Genomic DNA, 19046 nt, shown 5'->3' on the forward strand with positions numbered 1-19046 from the left:
ACTTTACTGATGTTTCCTATAAATACAAATCAGGCAGACAGAAATGTAAAGAGATTAAACAAAATTAAATGAAACCAAAGGGCACCAATCAGGGTTTTAATTTTCAAAACTAACAAGAGATGACTGGTGTGGGAAGAGAATGTTGTGTGTATTGCATGTTTGTTTGGAGCCACAGAAATTATGCTGAGAAACTGATCTTAAAAAAAAAAAAAAAAAAAGATTGTTGCAATAGTCTAAGAACTTATTCAGGAATTTTTTTCCTTAACTTTCTCACAGAAGAGTCGGTTAGTTAGTAATGGTAAAGAAGAAACAAAGTAAATCAAAGGTGAGATAAAGGCTGAAATTATGGAAGCCTACCCTGAAGTGATATTACATTTTTTATAATGTTCAGTCTACTTGTACTGTTCATTGTAATATTCTAGCCTACATTTGTTTTGAAAATGTGTGATATTTCCTGTATGAGGAAAGAAAGGCCATTAACAGTAAAATAACATGACACGTTAAAATATTTAGAGTGCATACACACCCTATTTATTTTAGTGGCCTTGGCCCTTCTGTGAGATTTACTTTGCAACTGTTCTCTCTCTAACATGCATTATGAACATGTTGGGGTCAATCAATACAACTTTGGGAAACAAATTAATGGAAGAGATGCTGGTTACAGTTTAGTCCAGGAGTTTAGTCAGCATTTGAAGCATCAGTACACAGTATATTGGGAGTGTATAATGAAAGTTTTAAGTGTGCTTCTCATCTCCAAACTCATCTTAACTTTATTCAAAGCAAAGTTTGTAGCCTTCTGTAGCCTTCTAGAACATTCTAGGAATCCATCACTAGGTGAAAAGGGTTCAAATTCTGCCCTTTGCAATTCGATGAGTAACCCGATGCAGGACCCATTTGCAGGACGGCCATAGATCCTTTTATAGATTTGCTCATGAGAGTTGGAATACCTGTGTTGCTATAGGCAATCTGCAGCAAAATGGCTTCCACTCCTGTTTGAATACTGTAGGGAGACCAGGGACCTCAGTCAAATACTAGCCAATCATAGGTTCCCAGCACTGGAAAGAACTTGGGATATTTATTTATTTAGTGAAGGATTTATATTCAAAGCTGCTTATGTGAGGATCGCCTTTCATTTCCTATCCCCATGATCATAGGCATGTGGTAGAAACTGCAACAATGTGAAGAATAGAAAACATGCCTCATGATGTCAAGAGGCAAACCCCAACCTTTCATATTTTCATCCCAATGTTGGATGCAAGCCTGTAAGTGATGTGATTTGTATCACGATGTCATACTCATATTTTCTCATTCTAATCCCCAGGAGATGCTGATCCCTGTGAGGTACTGTAACTAGGTGGGGAGAGAATTTTTGCCCCCAGATCATGGAGGGAGTGTCCTTAGCTTGAACCACGATCTCCTCAGTCTGGTCTAATACCTTTACCATTACACCACGCTGGATCTTTAGCTTGCATCTTCCCCACCAGAACAACAACAACACACTTCCTGAAGCAGGCAGATGGCAGAAACCGCACATAGCAGCTATGCAGCATTTTATAATTTCTCACATGTCACGTGTCTAACATGTTAGCTAGCAAGCTGTTTGAAAGTTTGTGGTCATTTTGTTGCCAATAAAAGTCCAAATTTGGTGTGAATTTAAAGTGGATATTTGTATCCTCCATTTTGACATAAATTCAACTATTTAAGATACAACACTGATGGCTTTGACTGAGAATCTATAGAGCAATGATCATGTGGGGGCTTCCAGCCTATCCTTTAATAGCTACATTTACAGTGGCTGGCAATCAACAGGCTCCATTATTGACAGTGAACTGCATAAACATTTCCAAGATCGAATTATCAAACCTTTGTTTGGCCTTTTCAGATGTACAACCTACTGTTTTTCCTAACTTTGAAAGCAGCATTCCATACAGCAAGGCTTCAAATATTTATAGCATATATTCCTCTTAAGAAAGAAGACCAAATGCTTTATGTGTGTGTGTGTGCATGTGCATGCACACACAGATATATGGCTACCAGTTTTCCCAATTCCAATTTTATGCATCTGTATTCCTGTTGCTCTACCTATCAGTCTTCTGAAGAAATACCACCCTCCAAATAAATAGACGTTTATTTATGCATGCCATATTTACTCAAATTTAAGACAACTCCCCAGAAAGAAAGAGTATATTTTAAAATAAAAGCAAAATAGGCTATTGAAAATGCATAATGTGTAATGTATTATAGTATATTCAATACGTAATTGGATGTAATATAATGTAATATAAATATCAAGGAATACAATAAGATGCTATTTTGTTATAGTCACACTGTAAATGGTATGCATGGATGTTTGTATGTGTAGTATATAAACAGGTATGCATACATTACACATAGACACAGTTTCCTCCTCCCTGCATATTGTAATTAGCTGAAAAATGAGAACCCTGAATTTAAGATAACCACCCAGGAAAAAAAAATTCTTATATTCTCTGATAAATAAAGAATATGAGAGAGCTAATGACTGCAAACAGGGCTGCTGATTAGTTTCTGAGAGGCCTGATTGTCATGTGACTTTTATTCATTTTGCAAGGCAGCTCAAAGCAGACCATACATGTACAAGTGAGAGCCTTTTCCCATAGTGATAAAGGAAAGGCTGATGGTTATCAGAGCACAGAATAGATAGGAGACTGCCCCCTCTTCTCAGAAGAGACAGGCTTTGAAAGCTTTCCCCAGTTTTGCTGGCCTAAAGTTGACCACAAATGGATGTCTCACTTGAAAACATCTTGGGATATAACTTTAACCTTCCTTCTAATTGATCAGAACTTTTAGATTCTCATTCCTTGGATTAACTTTTTCCAGTCTACGCTGCAAGGAGGGAAGTCCAGCAGTTTACTCACAAAATTAAAAAACACAACAACAGTGTGCAACGTCTAGCCAACCCATTGTTCCAACCTAGGATAGTCAAGCTCAGCTCCAGCAATCCTGGAGCCTACCTCCTCTCAAAACATGTGTACAACAGACCCAGCAGACCAAAAGGGACAGAGATACACACACCCAAGTTGTATGGGTGTGTGTATCTCTGTCTCTTTTGATGAGAAGCCATGCTCTGGGAATGGGCAAAATCAAGAATATTAATCAAATTTAAAACTCCTGATTAAAAGTATTGACTATAAAGCGTGGTATTCCATTTGTAAACTTCCATCTGCATATACTAAGCATTCTGTCTCACACATATGCAATCTCTCCTCATTCACTAGGAAGCACACTTGTAGTCCTCTTCTTCCTTCCAGCAGAAACACAAGAAAGGAAAGAGGAGGAGGAGGAGATGAAGAACTAGAAGAAGATGGGGTGGGTATGGGGGAAGGTAACTGGGAAAGAAAGAGGGGGAATAAAATTGGATTAATGGAGATGAGGGGAAGAAGTAATTGGAGAGAGCAAAGGAAGGAAGAAAAAGGAAGGAGGAAGACTAAATCTAGTTCTATGTTGCAAAAAGAGTAAAAATCACATGACAATCAGGCATTTCAAAAACCAGTCAACAGCAGTGTTTGCAGTCATTAGCTCTCTCATCTTTATCAGAGAACATAAGACAAAAATCTATAGTTTGATCTTTGGGGCACAGGATCTTTTTTCCCTCTCCCACTCTCTGTATTCTCTCTCTCCCTCTCCCTCTCCGTCTCCCCCTCCCCTCCTTCTATATATAATTGCCAAGTATGAAAATACAATATCTTATTTTTACCCACTGAGCCCTTCATGTGGCATTTATTCATGCCAGAAATCTTACACCCAACAGTACCAAGGACAGCTCATTATTTGAAGACATCCTCTATTTTGAGGACTGCATTGTTCAAATATAACAAAGTTAACAATAAGAAATAAAAAAAAGTTCACCCAGGATGAACAGCTAGGCATCACGGTGAAGGACTTTTTTTTTGTTAATCATAGCATTTTAAAAAAAAATTGCACCTAAACACACAGATTTGTATATGCTGATCTTTTTTCTTTTCTTAAGCCATGCATAACTGGCCGCCTTTTGTTCATACGCATCTGCCCGAACCATTTTAGCTCTTGTAGACCTCAATTACTATTTGACAGCATATGCTAAAAATTGTTATTACTTTTTACAGACTGAGTATTGGCCCTGAGGAGCTCAGGGAGTGCTTGGCCTTTGGCACCATAAGAAGGCTTGGAAATGTAATTGGCACTTCAAGCTACCTGCTCATATTGGGTGAACAAGTGGCTGGGGGATCGCTGACATAACAGAGAACATTTAGCCATGGGATAAATTAAAACTCAAGTATAAAAGAAAATATCCACACTGATTTGTTGTATACTATTTTTGATAGATTTAGAGTTAGCATTGTTAGAATTGTTAGAGTTAGATTCATTACTAGACTAATTTTAAACTCTAGTATTCTTCTTCTCTGGGTACCATCCACCACCGGCTTGCTCATGGTGCTATGGTATTTGGTTTGCATGGAAGGAGATGATAAAAAGTCAGCATTCCTTGCTGAAGTCTTCCTCTTTCTCACCTTTCTTCAATCTCTACCTCTTAATTAGGACTTTAAAAAGTAATTGCTTATAATGTAGTTATTCTACTGAATATTGCTACTTTCAGATATCATGTGCTGTTGATCAAGAATGGGAAAAAGTTGGAAACTCTGCTGAAATATATATTTATATACCTCCGATAAACTTTTTGCCACTCGCTTCATAGAAGTAGAGCTAAACGCTTGCTGTATGGAATCTTGTTTTGTAGGGTGGAAGAAGAAGGAGGACTACAACAAACACAAATAGTGGTATGTAATTCTTCAAGTTATTGATTTTTTCCTCATATTTTTTTTCTTTAAGCTCATGATGTATTGAATACATTTTGCTACTTTATTTTTATTCATACTTTTTTTTTCACACAGCAAAGAAAGGAAATCATAGCTAACATCCAGTACTTAGGTAAAAAAGAGAAACGGGAGAAATTGTTTTTGCTTTTTTTCCCCCAAATTGTTGCCACCGAAGTATGTTTAGTAATTGACAGATAATTTATAAATAATTATTTTTTCATACAATTGTCTACATGTTCATAATAATAATTTATTTCGTTAATGATTTAATTCTTCAGTCATCCTGAAGCTGAAGTTTCAATGCAATATATGGAGGACATATAAACTAAACAATAAAATCAGTACTAAACCAACATAATCAATATATACAGTTTTAGTGTAGCAGTAATAAGCAGTATATACACATACTATTATGATAATGTGTAATGTAACAAAATAGTAATAACAAATCAGTGTAAAAAAAGAAAAACACTGTATGATAAGCTTCAAAACTTCAAAAAATTGACTAGATCATTCAAGTCCTTTCCTTTTGAATCTCTTTGTTGAGGGGAGGGAGAAATAATCAAAATGTTAAAAAATATTTAAAAATGACATATATCAAGAATCCATTGCTGCAGTCAATTATTCATTTCTCCTTCCAATGTCATATAATAAATCTTTTGGCTAATGTCCATCCTCCAAAAGTCCACAGTTCTTGATGCTTGATGACTTCCTATGTTGGGATATAATCATTTTAATTCCAAGAGGGCATTCTTGATATATACCATTACATAAATTTAACCAAGGAGAAGGCATGTGATTTAGGGGTTGAATAAGCCATATCCACAAATTATGAAATAACTTACAAAGAATGAAATAGCACCAAGCACATTTTAAAACCAAGAAGAAGACGGAAGTTGTCAAATCAGCTGTGAATGAGAGTTAAAAAAAAAAAAAGTGGTAGACTAGATTCAGTCTGAATTTTAAGTGTTGAAGTTTTAAAAGGCATGAGGGAACCAAAAAAAAAAATCTTTGAGACTGAAAATCAACATCAGCATTGTATATCTCTCTGCGGAAAGTATTCCATAAATTGGGGACCAACACCAGTCTGCTCATGAAAAACCACCTGTAATCGTAGCATAGGGTGGCATTCAGAACATGGCTTCAGGTGATGATCTTAAATCAAACTAGAACGTGGGAAGATGCAGCTCTTCAAATACTAAGCCTTCCCCATAATGGAGAGCCTTAAAGGGTACTACAGAGATTTTGCATTGGGCTTGGGGAAGTTACCAAAGAAGCATAATATGGGGACAGTAACTGTTTGCTGTTAATATTCTTAATCCTATATGTTTATTCCATTTTCTCTGAACTGGCAGCTTTCAGATATATTGGTCTATAATAGCTGTAACTCCAAAGACGTATAGCCTTTGGCGATGCCAGTGACTATTCTGGGCATTGCTAAATGACATCTCGTATGGAAGGTTGTTTTTAAGTGAAATGTTGAGAATATCTTCAAAGGTACCTCTCATAATATATAATGAACGTGTGCTTGTGTCTTTGTCCATGCAAATTCTGACTTGGAATGAATGAAGTCAATTTAATTTCATTGCTTTCAATGGACTTATTCTAAATTTGACTATAACTAGATCCAAATACACACATACAGAGTTGTGTGTATACACAAATACATATATCAGAAAGAACAAATCTTTCTGTAACTCCCTTGGGGTTTTAATTTTGTGAGTTCAGTGAGTTCAATATATGTGTGTATATGTGTGTTACACTATAAATATAATAATCTAAAATGTAAACAGCATAGCAATACAACACCTGTTTTTATTGTTTTTGTTCTTTGTGTATTTAATTATCTGATTAAAATTAGCATTTATTATGGGTTAATAGAGACTTAAAGAGTCTTGTACAAAAATATGATATTGTTTTATATTGGATAAAGTAATCAGAAGTATGAGTATTTTATGAACGCACCAGTTGCAAAATAATAATCTTAAATTAAATGAATTTAATTTGCATGGCAGTTGCATCTTTTGTGATTCCTTGTAAATTTAGCAAGACAAAATGTGCATGTGCTTTTAAATGGTAAAATTGTGCTTGGCAGGGTATGGATTGTATAGCATATTTCCAATGTATAGACTTGCTGTTAGCTGAGGAAACATATCCCTAACTTAGAACTGTTGCTGGTGCCCTCAATTATTTTTCATTTCCGGTTCCAATTATTTCTGTTTTGATGCACTGTAGACTGGGTTCTCTGGCTAGTGGCAAATTAGCATAAAAGTGTGGTATGTTTCAAAGCCAGGCTGATAGAGTTGGATGTTCATAATTCTGTCTTGAAAGCTCAACTTCAGAGAACAGAATGTTTGAACATTCTTGTTTTAAATGAAATGATGAAGCTACGTCTGATGGTTTTATAGACACAGCAGTTTTCCAAGTGATTTTGAACCAAACACTGTCTCCTAGTTTAACTCACAGGAGGCTGTCCATGAAGATCCTTGGAGAAAGAATGGGACACAGATATTAGTAGCTGTGCCTTTATTGTTGACGTTGATTATAACAGTAGTAGGCATAATAAAGAGGAGTCTGAAATTAAACAGTAGTCCTGCAGTTATTTCACGCTTTGCATGAAGTAAGCAATAGTTCATTCAGCAGAAGAATAGATTTCTTTCTGTGCTTCCTAAATTTAGAATGTAGGAATCAAAGTCATCAAATGCATGACTTACATTTCTAACCATTTTGGATATTACAAACTATCCGTTAGTAGTCACAATATCCTTCATATTCAATGTATTCTTGGGTAAGTATCCCTTCCTCCATTTATATTAGGTAGGTATCTCCTATCCCTTTTTCTATATTATTATAACATCATAGGTGGGGAGCTTTTACAATGGCTATATTCAGCTGATGTAAGGACAGATTCTGCTGCTGATCATGATTTTTTGTTTTAATTGATTACGGATAGTTTTTGTATTTATATACTGGTTTTTAACTTGTTTTTATTGGAACTTTTTAACCTATTGTGAGCCGCACAAAGTCACTTAGATGAGATTGGCAGCCATACAAATCAAATAAATAATAAATAATTTTTGAAGATGAAAATTATATAGTGAAGATACAATATCAACACTTAATTTACTATGTCAGTCAGGGACTCCAAAAAGCTAATCAGGGTTGGCTTGGCTGCATGGAAGACTACCAGTAAATCCCATGGTTGTAGACTAGATAAGGAGTTGAAAAACCAGTAGAAGAAGGCAATGGGAAATTACTTCCATATTATTGTCAAGAAGACATCATGGATATGTCCAGGTACTTACCAGGCGTCAAGTATGACTCAAGAGCAATGTTTACCTTACCTTTATATGATCATAGTTTTTAAGTTCTAGCAACACGCATGTGACATCTCAACCAGGTCTTGCATTTGGGCAGAATGCAGTGTATGCTAAAGTCCTGGTGAACATAACAGTTTGGATATCACTTTGGAGGGCGGTATAATGAAACTGCAGCTAGTTCATCTTCACATGAAATAAAATGACATCCGCATTTTGTACAAGGCTATGCTGCAATAGAGAAAAGCATTTCTGAAATCAACTGTAAAAATGTGGGTGTGCAGGCATGGCATGACTGGCATTCGTGATTTGTAAGTCATAAAGCCCTTAAAATATAGTTACATAAACAACGGGCTTCCTTCTGCACCACAGTACTATATATCCGGTTTGAATAACAAAATTTCTCACTTTAAACACAGACAACTGTAATGTAGCAAATGTTAATGAAAATATCTGATGAAATAGAAGTAATTAATGAAGTAAGATCATTATTAATGTCATCAGTTTGATCTGATACATAGTAGGGACATTGCCATATTTTATGCTGCTACTGAGTAGCTAAATTAGTATTAGCAATAATTCATTTCTTAAAGCCAGAGTCCTTTGGAATGGGCAGCTATTATAAATCTAATAAATAATAATTAGAATTGTAATTAGAATTAGAATAACTCATACATTTTTACTTTAAGGCCTTGTTTTCATCTCTCCCAGCACCTAATTTTTAGTTTTGGTCATATGGAATAGCAGGGAAGAAAGTAATTATGAATTATAACTTTATTGCAGTAATATCCAAAACTTAATTTAATAAAGTGTGATCTCTACTCGTGGCAATATGAAATGGCGCGTTTTTTTTTCCCAACCATGTTGTTGTATTTGATTTTTGTTGTAGCTCTAAAACTTATTAGAAACAATAACAATTGACTGACTGTGTAGTCCTGTAAAATCTGGATGTCACATAAATGATAAATTGACAGATGAATGAGCCTTTGAAAATAACATAGCGACAAAAACCAAATGCTTGTTGAAATGTTTGACGCCCTTCGTATTTTCAATCAATAGTTCACATAAATTATTTTACACAAAGGTGAAATCAGTAAAAGTTACTGTGTTTAACAGATACCTTTTTCACTGGCATTAACCATACCTGAGGTATCTTAATCTAAAAGGAAAAGCAGATGTTAGTTCTCCTGGCCATCCCAAAAAACCTATTTTTTTATTTCTCAGCAGAAATTCTGCTTTAAGTAACAGACGTTCCAGAGCCAGATGGCGACTGGAAACTAACATACACTGAAATATGGATTGAAGAATACAAACTGTGTTTCTATGGTAATGGGAAGCTAACCATCTCAATGTGCATTATGTTCACATTTACTATAAATATATGCAGCGCTTATTAAAATGATGATCTCATAACATTTTAAATCCCTATGTTCATGTCATCCTCTTCCTTTATGAGAGAAAGAGAGAGAAAATTTCCTGAGATGCATTTCTGGAGCCTAGGGATATTGGCTAGACTTGGTTCTGCCAATTATAATAATAATAAGTGCATTACAGTAGTTATTCTGGTGCTAAGGAAGTTACATTTCAGCAGATAACTTGATAACTTACTTGGTTTTGGACCTTTCTAATAAGAATGTGGCATAATATTCATGATTTTCTGCACCTGAAGAAAACTTCATGTGTACTGTTGCAGAAGTGTTATGGTCAAGCAGCATAGTTGAGAATGGAAAAATATGATTGATGCATAAACTCAGAATTCAAATCAGAGCTAAACTACTCCATTTGCTTTTGAGTGGCAAAAGCAATATGGAAGAAGTCAAAAATAGATATCCTTGCCAGTCATGATGACCGCAGAGCACTATACTATGTTTGTAATTTAGTGCTTTTAAGATGCACTCCCAGGATGGGGGAGGATAGAAATTGTTAAAGAGAATAAAAAATAAATTGCCTGCTCTTGCTTTATATCTTTAAATTAACAACTTGGGGAAAATCCTCATGAAGCACAAATATCCAGGCATACAAATGAATATTTTGGCTCAGTCAAAAATAATGCTTAGCCTTGCAATTTAGTACAACTTTATTTTCTCTGCCTTTTCTATAATCTGGCTCAGAGTATGAATTCAGTTTCTCTTCACTATGCATTATGGTTGGATATGACATTGTCAGAATGCTACTTACATTAGCAAAGTAGTTTTCTGGTTTAATCAGGAAGTCAATTATGACTCTTTGATGATATGTGTTAAAGCGATCTCTAGATTTAGCCTTGATCTATATTTAAAATGCTGTAAATGTTCAGGCTTGGTATATAGCTAGTGTGCTATTCATAGACTCTGCAATATCTTTATAAATATATAACTTACATTTGAAATGAAAATGACATTAGAATTCCAGCTAAATAGTTTCCCAAGGACTGAATTAATAATGTGTAAGAGATCTTATTTGTTTGAGTTTAACCATAATAATAATAAAACAACAACAACCCTAAAACTGTCAATTTATTTGAACTGGATGGTGAGATATGAATTGGTGTGGGTGGGGGTGTGCATCTCGGCATGAATGTATAATTGGTATAAACATGTAATTATTCTAGAGAATGGATCTATCTCCAAGGATCTGCAGTTCTTAAGGAGAATGTGGAAGAGACCGTAGGAAGCTTTTATCATGATTGTGTGATGTATGGTTGCTGGAAGCCCATAGTATGATTATCACTAAATCAAGTCAAAGCATGGTAGATTAATAGAAAGAAGATAAATAGACAGAAAGACAGTTTTATGTTCTTGCAATTGTTCGTCAGCATAATAGTTTAGTTAAAATGACTCAGGGGTAAGCTCTACCATTCTTCCTATTTTCTAAGATAATGAAATGCTACCTATTCATTGAGTGATGAGGGGAGTGAGAGGCAGAACTGAAACAGAATGTTACTTCTTCTGTTTTATATTTTTGTTTAAATTAATGACTTATATACACATAAGGATTTCCAAGCCAGCATTTCAACCTATTTCATGAAGACATACATATCTACATGCACACACACGGAGTGAATAATTTTAATTATAACTTGGGTTTATCCAATATGTTTTGCAACAAGCTCTGGAAAAAAGTGCTTATATGAGCCAACTATAGGAAGCTGAGATTTGAGTATTCAAACACTGGGTATTAATTCCGTGGCAAAACAGTAAAACAATCAACCCAGAAAGAAAATTAAAATGAATCTTGGAAATTAACACTTCTTGCCAGAAATAACAGCCGGATGAAAAATCAAAGAGCAGGGGATTTTTTGATAAATGTGGAGAATGATTGAAATGACTCACATGGCTTTTAAGCAGATAGCATTGTAAGAAAAATGTACTCTGCTTCAAATTAATTTATAGCTATTGGCATTATGAGCTGTTAAAAATAGGATGAAGATTTGAATTTTTGTGAATTTAAAGTAGTCCCATTCTATTCATTTGTCACCTGAAAAATAGGTTGTAATCTACTGTACCCTATCTGAGAAGATGCACGTGTGTCAATATATTTCTGTATAACCCATAAGAAAGAGGATGTGCAGAATCTATTTCTATCACTGATAAATGATCTCCTTTCTTACTGTTTAAAGCAGAAGTAGTGAAAGCTGGATCCAGTGGTACTTTAGTTGAATTAAAAATAAAAATGGGCAAGCTGGTATTTTCTCCAAACTTCTTGTATCCACAAGTACTTCTGAAAGTCTTCTATTTGATTGTAATGAGAATTAAATGATAAGTATTTGATAAATAAGACTCCGAGACTTACAGAACTATTTTATTGTACAAGAGAATGGATCAGTACAAAACTAGCTGCTGTTTATTGTAGAAGAGGGCTGTTATTGGTTCCTATCTGTAAGTTGAAACCATCTGAGCTTACAATGATGATTTTTGCTGTTTCCAAGCAAAAGCAGAAGTTTGCCAAGTACGGGTGCATTCCAAGATGGAAGATGGAATGATATAGTAGGAGAACGCTCATCCAGAAGAACCATTTTTTTTAAAAAAAAAAATCTCTTTCATAGCAATCCTTTAAAAATGGCTTGAAAAAAGGGCATGTTTTGATACTACCCAAAATGTCTAGAAAAAAATTTGCATTGCCATAATCACTGCTCTCTTGTTTGGCATAACTTTCATAAAGGTAAGTTTACATAGTGGAAATTATGTAGATGTTTTCTAACTGGTAGCTGATTGCCTAGCAGTTTTCAATGCAGACTCGACCAATCTTTTCCAGTTGCTTCTAAAGCAATTTGTTAAATTTTCTTTTCACATTTGGATCATAACAGGCCCACACATTGTGCCCTTGGGGGTATCACTAGCTGTGGTGATTGGGAACATATAAGCATGCTTCAACTGACTTGTTTTTGTCCTGATTGCCAGATCCTGTAGTTTGTTCAGTATGAAGAGCACACTTTGATATCAAACCTCAAGGGAGTCTGCAAACACAAATAATGTGATTTATCTACATTACAAGTCGATCACATTCCCTTAATAATTCAAGAACAAAATAAATGAAAATTGTTAGTATCTGTGGGAGAGAAGAGAATTAAATGAACTCCAACTCTGGTTGATGGTCCATAACTTGTTTTCTTCATTTTCATTCCAGTCTCTGGTGTCTTCCTCTCATAAATACAAAAACACTGTTCCGATCTTTGCAAATAGGATGATGGTGGCTAGTCAACTATTCACTCAATACATGAATAAAGAATTGTCTAATCAAATCATATGGGTTTTCATACCCCAATAAATCATCATCTTTTTTAGCTGCATACTCGGAAAGCTCAACAAAATCATCGTTCATTGCCATTTATTTATCAATTTAATTTATATAGCCACCCTTCTCACATATGTGATTCTTTGGCTGGCTGATTTTAAATCTTGGATTGATAAAATGTGTTTCTTCTTCAACTCTGAGCCTTTTTTGTACCAACATAGAGGAACATCTAATGATGAACTCTCCATATAGTCAGGGTTTAATATGCTGTTTAAAAACTGATAGATTTAGCCATTTGGATTTATTCTTTTTCCCTTGTTTGTTTCTTTGTTTAACAGTGTTTGTAGGCAATCAGTCACAGACTCCCTGTAATGAACAGTCACACACAATCAGGAGCCAAAAGCATCCTGTAATAGTATCATTTTAAGTTGCTTATGAAATCTAAGGAGGGTTGGGGCTCATTTAGTTTCTGTTTTAGTTTTGTTTCCTTTGGGTATATTATATGTAATTAAAAGAGAACATGGTTTACATAAAGACTGTAGGTACAGTTAATTGTGTCCACAGTTTACCCTTATAAATCTTGAAAAAAATAAAATAAAATAAAATAAAATAAAATATGCTTTAGGTATCAGTATTGGAAAAATAATTGCCTGGGATTCTGGAATAAGTGTATACTGTGTGCTTGGCAGTATGGATATGATTAATTAAAAATCAGTGTTGTTTATATCTCTAAATTGAAAATATATAGTTTGCATTCTTAAAGGGGGTAGTTTTATAGATCAGAAAGATGACTTCCATGGTGTGGGCCTTGATTTTGCCTAGCTTCCCACCTTCACTTTTCCCATTCTTTTGCATAAGTAACTAAAATCTGAAAATTGATGGAGTGTTAGTAAGTATTGCCTATTTGAATTAACCTGTAGACCTCAATTATCTAAATGTAGCAGATAATGGACTATTGAGGTATATAACAAACCCTCTTGTCAGTGACTCTGAATACCTCCACACTTAAAATATGGTTCTTTCTATTCAGTATTTTATTGCTCCAATATGCAATATCCTGCCTAGGATAGTTGTTTATCAAAATGCTGGCTTCTAGAATATTATGTTCCTTCCTTTTTTGACATGTCAATATTGTGCACCAAAGGTAATAAAGAAAGGTATGAAATAGTGTATATGGGAAGAGACATTCACTCACTTGAGAAAAATGACTGCAGCCTTAGCAACTGGTCTTGACTTATACCTTAATGTAGAGTTCTCAGCAGACATAATGAATATTCATAGCTTTTCAGGGTAGCAGGCTGCAATTGCCGTGCATAATTTTTAATCAGCAATCATTTTTCTACATTTATCTGCATTTCATATACATACCTATTTTATTAAACAATTAAAGTCAGTTGGAATATCTAAAAGAAAATGAAGCGTACTACTCCATCCCTAACCCTAACCCTAACATATCTGAACCAAGCTTGCATGGAGTTTTAATGCTTCCTCCAAATATCTATTTTTTATTTATATATTTATTTTATATATCAAATTTGTCACCGCCCATCTCGTTGAAGTATGTTGAAACCCCCCTTGCAACAGACAGATTAGCTTTTCCTTTGCTCTTTCATTCCTCTGTACTGCTAAAGTTCCATTTCCTAGGCATGGGTACGTGGACATTCCTAAGAAGTATGAGTTGGGTTGGAGGAAGCAGAAGTGATAGCAGCATGGGAAGGAACATGGATATTGGCAGAATCAGGCCTAGGGGTATATCATATTTGAAAATCTAGAACTTAAACAAGAATGAGTAACTGATGTACTTCTAAGAAAGGATTTGATCCTATGGCACATTAACCATATTGTATTATGTGCACGGGTATATGTGTGTGTGTGTGTGTGCGTGTGTGCATGTGCGTGTATTAATTCAATACAACTTACTTCAGATAGATAATATAGGATTTTCAAGTTTAGTCAATAATGAAAATATTTTTTGTGCTGGCTTCCTATCAAATTCATTTGACCAGAGTCCCATGCCTACAGTAGATGTACATGGCCTAAGTCATGTTAGGGTCCCCCTTCATGTCCACTGTCACCAGTAAGCTTTCCTCTCTCCTGGTTTGACCACTACCAGCAGAAACAGAAGAGGAGTTGGTAGTGATGGCAGCAGGTTTTCTTTTCCTCCCTCCATGTATTCTTCTATTGCGGCTTCTCCTGGGGCCCAGAGTCTGGGCTGGACAACCACTAAACATGGCAGCAAAGAAATATAGAAAACTCTCTCCCTTTGGTGCCATCTAGTGGCAGTCCAGATTTGTGTACCTCAGGTATGATGGCCCAGATTTGTTGAAGGCCACTGCCTCATTATACATTATTTATGACATTGCAAACCCTAACTCCAAGCCCTTAGTGTCATTATTCTTTGCCAAACAAGAACCTGATATGTATTCTGTCATTCTGAGCTTTATGTTGAGTGAGAAAGCTTAAGAAATCACTGCTTCCTACAATCATCTGAATCAGATGCTGTTGCTGGTAGACACAGGGGATTCATTTAGCTCTCCTTCGAATGTAAAACTATGTACCTTAAAAATTTTGAACCAGTATTTGAATCAAAGCTTATGTATCCTGCTTTCCAAATCTAGTTCACCAAATTAAAAAAAAAAAGTTTATTAGGAAAAACCATTTCCAAAAACTATGTCAACTAGACAGGATGGCAAATATACCCAGATGGATTATTTGGAGAAAAGCATATGAGACAAACTGAACCTTTGAATGGAACAGTGAGAATCTGTGAGAGAGCAAAACTAAGGATGGTTTAAGTATTGCAACTTGTCCAGAATCCAACCACATAGATAGCAAGGGGCACTTTGAGGAGGTGCCATATACCTGTGTGGAAACAGCCCATTGCTTTCTGACCCCAATTCAAGGTGTTCACTTTGCTGTATGGCCAAATGACCTCTAGGTCTTCCATTTTGGTACAGTGCACTCCACGTTATTTGATCATCAACAGCTAATTTGGTTTTTACCATGCAGCGTGTTCTGGAATAAATAGGTTGAGGCAAGCCTCCTCCTCATTGCAATTTAGGAGGGTGAAAATGGTGCATTTTCTCTATATCGCTGCAATACTACGGTGTGGGGAAAAAAGTCATGTACACAGTGCTTTGTGCAAATGGCTTTGTAAACTTAACAGTTTCTGAAGATTGGCTTGTTCTTGTGGAACTCTGTGAGAAAATATGATGTTATGAGACTCTTGATTACCTTTCCTACAAGAAACAAACAAGATGTCTTTTCTTGCAAATAAGGTCAGGCAAGCTACCATTTTTGTGTGCTGTACGATATACCTCAGAAAGAAGCAATGCAGTGTTATAAAAAGTATAAAAAGTCTAGATTAAGGCAATCTGACAACAGCTTAAGTTGAGCTACCTCACTTCCAAGTATTCTTCTCTGGCTGTGAATGTGAAAGCCCTAAAAAATCCCTGAGGCCCAGAAGTATTGAAGAAATTGTTCATTAAAACTTGTACTATAATGCATGTACAGGTAGTCCCCAGTTTAAGCACAAGTTCTGTTCCCAAGGTCTGTCCTTAAGTCAAATTTGTATGTAAGCTGGAAGAGTATTATTGTATAATACTGCATAAATAATATTGTGTAATGAAATTGAACCATTGTGTATTTAACTTGAATTTTGCTACAATAGGCTCCGTTCTTAATTATGGGTCATCTGCAACCTGGCTGTTCTTAACCCAGGAACTACTAATCTTTAAAGTTTATTTTTGATACGTTATTCCCTGTTCTATACTATTACACAAAACTATTGGTTTCCTTTCCCCAAGTAGACATCAAAAAAGTTCTTAAATATTTGACCTGATCTTTTTTACATTCTTCAGCATTGTTCTACATAGTTTTTTTTTTTTTGTCTGCGCTCAGTCATTGCTGACCCTGCAGTGACTGCTTGGACGAGTCCTTGCAGTTTTCAAGGCAACTGTTTTTCGGAAGTGGTTTGCCAGAGCCTCCTTCCTAGGGCAGAGCCCAGCTGGCGAGCGCAGGAGGCGGGCTTTCCGTTGCTTTGCGCCCTTTTCGGGCATGCGCGGTTTTTCGCGCTTACCGGCAACTGCTCCCAACTCCTTTTTTGCAAGGCGCCGCCAGCATTTTTCCTCCCACCGGAGTGAGAGTCCCCATTTATCTACTCACGTAAGTTTTCGAACTGTTGGGTTGACAGGAACTGGGGAGGAAACAGGAGCTCACCCTGTTTAACGCGAAGGCTGGACTCGAACCGCTGAAGCGTCGACCATTTCTGGCCAGCAACTTTCAGCGTCATTAAGCCACTGCGCCACCGCGTCCCCCTCTACATAGTTATCTCAAGCTTATCATTCCAGTATACATTCAACTAAATTTTGCTTTAGTAGCCCCATTTCTCTGCTAGCATTTACTAGAATGTACTGTAAAAATAAATCGGAATTATAGCCCTAAGTGTTTAAAAATTGATATGATCCTGAATTTGTATGCAAAGATGAGAGAACTATTTTCAAAAGGTTTCACTGTAATGCTGGAAAACCAGTTGGAATTGGTTAATATAAAATAACAGCAGTAACTGCAACATGGGAGGATAAAATGCTTTGACTTTATAAGCTAATTTTATGTTCTTAAATTGCCTGGCTTCTTTCTTTTCCTCCCTCAGGGGTTTTGAAAAGTTAAAGATAATTCTTTACCTGATATCCTTCAAATCCCCCAAGATTTAAGAAGTGCGTTTTTGTACACAATAATATTTTTTAAGGATGATTATAAAGAAAAAAACATTAGCTCATTCCTGCCTTGCATACTGTTTTGGAGTATGCTTGATTTGCATAATTAGATTATAAAAAATAAATGAGTTGAGGCTAATTTGTGTGACAAATTGCTCAGCCAACACGTCCTTTTTAAATAGTTCTTAAGCAAGGATATAATGTTTATTTGGCTATTTTTAGCACATAGTTTTTGTGGATAGCAAGGGGTTTTTTTTCTATAACTCTTGTTATTAGAGCTGTTATTTTAAAAGTAATTGTCATAGGGAGACTAAACCTGGTAAAAATATCCTGGAATGGATGGTTCCTCAGAAAATGTGATAACCCTTTATTCTCCAATTTATGTTGACCATCAAGAGGCAGCAAGCAACTAGTTTCAGACTATATGGGAACTCGTTAGATGTACATAGCTAGATATTCCAGTGGGGTTCAAACTTTCCTGGTGGTCAATGTAAGTAAAATACCACCCAGGATATACACTATGTAAAAATAGAGAAATTCCACACTCCAAGAGGAGACGATGGAAGTCATATTAAACTTAAGATGTGGGGGCATGACATAATGTTACATTCATATCTCTCTGTTCTAAGAGCTTAAGAGAAGGTGGACTGTATGTACCATTCCGATAGATCCTTAGTGTTTAGTTGAACAAAAGGCAGGCGGACTGCTAAGTCACACAGAATGATTTATGAAGTTATTTTGAAAACATTTGGACAGGAATTATCTATATAAGCAATCTTATATCAAATCTGTATATAAAAAAGAAATATAGGGTGGGCAATTTGTACAATGAAAGAGAGTTATATGCAACATACATCTTTCCCCAGTGTTGCCTTGCCACACTCTAGAAAGAACTCAGTAACTTGAGAAGAAAAGTAAGGGTTGAAAATGTTTGCTGACCTTATACAAGTTGCATTTTCTTAGCCTAATCACACAGAATTTTTGTGAGGATTAACACTCTGATTGGAAAACCTTGAAATCAAAAATGAGAGAACCAGAGCTCAGTGGGAGAGCAAAGACTGTATATACAGAAGACAACAGATTGGGCCCAGACCTCTGATGTGAAACCAACAAGCTAATCTGAAAGACTACTTTCATCAGTTGAAGCTAGATTCTTTACCTGGTATCTTTCAGATCCCCCAAGACTGAAAAAGTACGTTTTTGTACCCAATAATATTTTTTGAAGATGATCATAAAGAATATTAGTTCATTTTTGCTTGCATACGATTTTCAATCTTGCTTTATTTGCATAATTAGATTATAAAAATTAAGTAGATGGTAGAAGGCTATATAAACCAACAATCTCCAATGTGTTAAAACAAATAGTTTCCTTCAAGACAAGTCAACTTCATAGACACATCCATGTAATTATAACAATATAGAAGTAATTTGACATTGCCTTCTTGTGGGATATTGTGGAGTTTTTT

The 19046-nt window shown here is 35.6% G+C and overlaps 1 protein-coding gene across 6 annotated transcripts in view; it reads left to right on the forward strand.

The window, feature by feature from the left end:
* The window catches only part of FGF14 (fibroblast growth factor 14), a 303346-nt gene that overhangs the window by 140239 nt on the left and 144061 nt on the right, over positions 1-19046 (forward strand). For 2 of the 6 annotated variants that reach the window (XM_088136483.1, XM_088136484.1), the window contains exon 2: positions 4757-4796. The exons of the other annotated variants lie outside the window; for them this stretch is intronic. The gene's annotated coding sequence lies outside the window, so the exon portion shown is untranslated. The remainder of the gene's footprint in view (positions 1-4756; positions 4797-19046) is intronic. 6 annotated transcript variants of the gene reach the window in all.

Source organism: Python bivittatus, unplaced genomic scaffold, assembly GCF_059951505.1.
Source record: "Python bivittatus isolate LINGU-HERP-01145 unplaced genomic scaffold, Pbiv_v1 ctg000060_np1212, whole genome shotgun sequence".
Classification (NCBI taxonomy): domain Eukaryota; kingdom Metazoa; phylum Chordata; class Lepidosauria; order Squamata; family Pythonidae; genus Python; species Python bivittatus.